Genomic DNA, 3,402 nt, shown 5'->3' on the forward strand with positions numbered 1-3,402 from the left:
TTTTTCCGGTCAAAGCAGCAGAGAAGAATCGGGAACCTCCACCGCTTCAACCTGCAAAACAAAATAGAGTGCGCTTCCTCATGAGGGCGAGTTGGACGCGCCGCACCCCATGGCTGCTCGCGGCCCGCCGCCACTGGCCGCTCGCGCCGCCCGCCCGGCGCGCCTGCCCGCGCCGTCGCCGCTGCCTACCCGCGCGTCGCCGCACCGCCCGCGAGCGGTTCCCCACCGCGCGACGCCGCTCGCCGTCCGCGACGCCCGCCGTCTCGCGCGTCGCCGCGCCTCCGTGTCGCCTGCGGCCCACCGCCACCGCCGCCAACGGGATGGAGGAGGCCACAGCGGGCCCGTTGCGCACGCGTGTCTGCATCATCGGTAGCTGGCCGGCCGCGCACACGGCGGCCGCCTACGCGGCACTTCCCTCTCCTCCTCCGCCTCGCGATCCTCGTGGATCCCGGCTCCTGCGGCGCGTGGGAGGCTCCGCGGCAGAGCAGGCCGATTCGGTGTCGCGCCCGTCCGCTCAGGTGGGGGGGCGACGGCGGCTGGTCCTGCTGCGCCTGGACGGCCGTCCCCTGCGACCTCGGGAGGGGGTTGGGGCTGCATCTTGCGGAGACGTGCTGCACCCCATGGACACGAGATGCATGTATTATCCATTGGATCGGCCTAAGCATTCTCACTCAATCCCTGATCCATGGCGACAGAGATGCAGCCCTTGCTTCCAAAGGCCCTGTCAACATACTGATTCAACCGGAAGCTCCCATCAGAACCATCGAATCCCCCGTTCTCAAAGACGGCGATCCTTTTCTTCTAGAGATGTTGCACTGACAGATGATGATTTCTCCCCAGGCTGAGTGCAGGATCGCTGGCCGCACCATGAACGCTGCAGCAATCCAGGGGCTGGTTCTCGGGTGCGGCACCCACTCTCTCGGACAGGTATGAATCCATGTACATACATCGCTACCGCTGCATCATTTGGTCAAGGTTGGTGTACGCGTCTCTGGGATTTGGGAATGCAGGAAGCAAGATTTGCGAAATCTGTACGAGCTAGGTTCCATTGTTGACGACTATGAGGTATTGCTCTGCAATCTTCTTCTTTGCACCTAATGCTCACACAGGTTTATGTGTACTAGATTTCTATGATATCAGCCCAATGGTCTGCATTCGTGCTGAGTCGTGCTGACAAACTCTTACCTGATTTTACTATGAAATTCTGGCTAAGACATTTTCAACTTAATTTTCACACAGAAAGACCTCCTTCTAGATCTTACTAGCAGCAGCTTCTGTTATCATTCCAGATAACCTTACGGTACTCATTCATCATTATAGATGCCATTAAAATAATTAGGAGATGAGTGAGCCAACTTGTGGTCTAGAACATACATGGAGTGACCAGCCATAATTAACAACAACTACATTCACTTTAGTAGATGTACCAGAATCAATCTGGACACGAAATATGCCGGATTTATGAATAATCAACCCATCCCTTATTTTAGTTATTACTTACAGATATGAATTATATTGGTGGATTATTGTGAGAGTGTTTCGCATAATTGGGTGTCAGATACTCTGTTGTGCATGAATTACTCTTCAAATGATTATGCATTGACATCACTACCTTTCCGCTTAAAACAACAAAGCAGTTTGTTACATCAGATACAATGGCTGTAGAAACGTCAGATACAATGGTTGTAGATGCAATAGCATCTGTTACATACCAGATAGGACTATTTCTCACATGAAGCGTTTGCCTCTGCTCCTGCTGCAGGGAATTGTAATAGAAGGCAACATACTGGCTGTCCGTATAGAACAGTTCAGATATGTGCTGAAGACTTGCCACTTGCTGAAGAATTGACCAACTGTAGTCTCTTGAAATCCAACAAGCATACTGTATGCTCTTCATATAATATCTGTTTTTGAACTTAGATGTGTGTGCTCTGGTCCAGTTTTCTATTACCAAATGCAATTTATTATCAGTGTTCAAGTTTCTTAATCAGATTTAATATGTTTTTAATTTTGTTGATTGCAATGATCTTAGCACTCCATATTTCGATAAATTTACTTAGTAACCAACTTTTTTCGGTTTGGTATAATCCTTCTCAAAACAATAATTGGTAAGGTACGAGTCTTCAATATGAGAATTATTTCGCCAATATTACACTAATACTGGTAACAGATAAGTTGTCCATTATTTCAATCTTTTATTTCTTAACACAATATTAGAAACTATAGCTCTTACCTCATAGTGCATATGTTGTTCCTGGTAAGTTAATTGGTAAAATAAGACTGATAGAATCCATTTGTATTTATCTTTCCTTGCTCTCCCTGAGATTTTTCAGCAATAAACCCACAGGTTTACAGCTTCACATGCTAAAACATACACACATTAGGCCGTTATCTTGCTGAGTTGAGGCACTTTGCCATTTTTATTTATTCATCAAGTGGAGTATCTCATCTTACTTCTAGAGATCGCACTACATATATGGGTTCACACAACTATGTGTTCTTTTATCTTGCCCGAATTTTTATGCTTATGTTATCCGTAAGAGATATCAATTTCTCACAATACTGCATCCATATGTGTGCACCAGGTAGAAACATTGTCTCAAATGCTAGCCCATTGATGTACGGACACACAATAAAATTCTACAATCCAGTTATTTTCATACAGGATTCAGATACCAGGTACATCCATCTTTGTCTTTTTATACACCAATGTACATGCATCTCTGATGGTTTTTGCATGTTGTGTGTCTGATGAATTGATTCTTCCACACATACTTAGACAAGAGATGCACGGCTTGAGAGGCCACAACAGTGCATAGGTTAACCAAGTTATATTTATTTGATGCTACGAAGGAAGGTGTTTATGGATTCTTGATGCACGGCTTGAGCATGCCTCCATTTTTTTACTCATGTTATTTCAATGGTAGAGATTCTCCGATCTGGCTGTTATTTTCTTATCTTCCTAGGCTTTGAGGTTTATTACTTTCTTGCACACAAACTATAGCCTGTGAGGTAAGCTACCTTCTGATGTCATTCTAGAGGTGTATAGTTTACTTTAGAAGTCGGTCTTTAGATATCATAAAGTTTGATCACACACATCAGTTTGCATACAACTAGATAACCGTTGCTCTATACTGAACTAACCCGACACGAATATCAGTAAGAGATCTGTTTTCATTGTTGCTAGTTGAAATATATGCACGAATGATATGCAAGGTATGCCATGCGCACATGCACACTAATTATATATATTATGAGACAACTTAATCAAATGTGTTTTCATTGGAGATCGAGAACTTGTCAAAAATCAAGTTAATTAATTTATCAGCGCTAATTAGTTAATTGGTCGCCTACTTGATGAGCAATTAAGTGTCGTTGGCCTATATATATATATATATATAT

General features: G+C 44.7%; 1 long non-coding RNA gene across 4 annotated transcripts; it reads left to right on the plus strand.

Moving 5' to 3' along the window:
* Nucleotides 1-572: 572 nt before the first annotated feature.
* On the plus strand, nt 573-2,878 carry LOC124685979. 4 transcript variants are annotated; one of them, XR_006997664.1, is made up of 5 exons: nt 573-1,065; nt 1,240-1,300; nt 1,763-1,884; nt 2,586-2,679; nt 2,780-2,878. It is a non-coding gene; the product is annotated as an uncharacterized LOC124685979 (long non-coding RNA). The 4 variants fall into 4 exon arrangements; XR_006997663.1 differs by having other exon boundaries at nt 573-1,300; XR_006997662.1 differs by lacking the exon at nt 1,240-1,300 and having other exon boundaries at nt 1,763-1,922.
* The last annotated feature ends 524 nt before the right edge of the window (nt 2,879-3,402 follow it).

The sequence above is a fragment of the Lolium rigidum genome, chromosome 2, assembly GCF_022539505.1.
Source record: "Lolium rigidum isolate FL_2022 chromosome 2, APGP_CSIRO_Lrig_0.1, whole genome shotgun sequence".
Classification (NCBI taxonomy): domain Eukaryota; kingdom Viridiplantae; phylum Streptophyta; class Magnoliopsida; order Poales; family Poaceae; genus Lolium; species Lolium rigidum.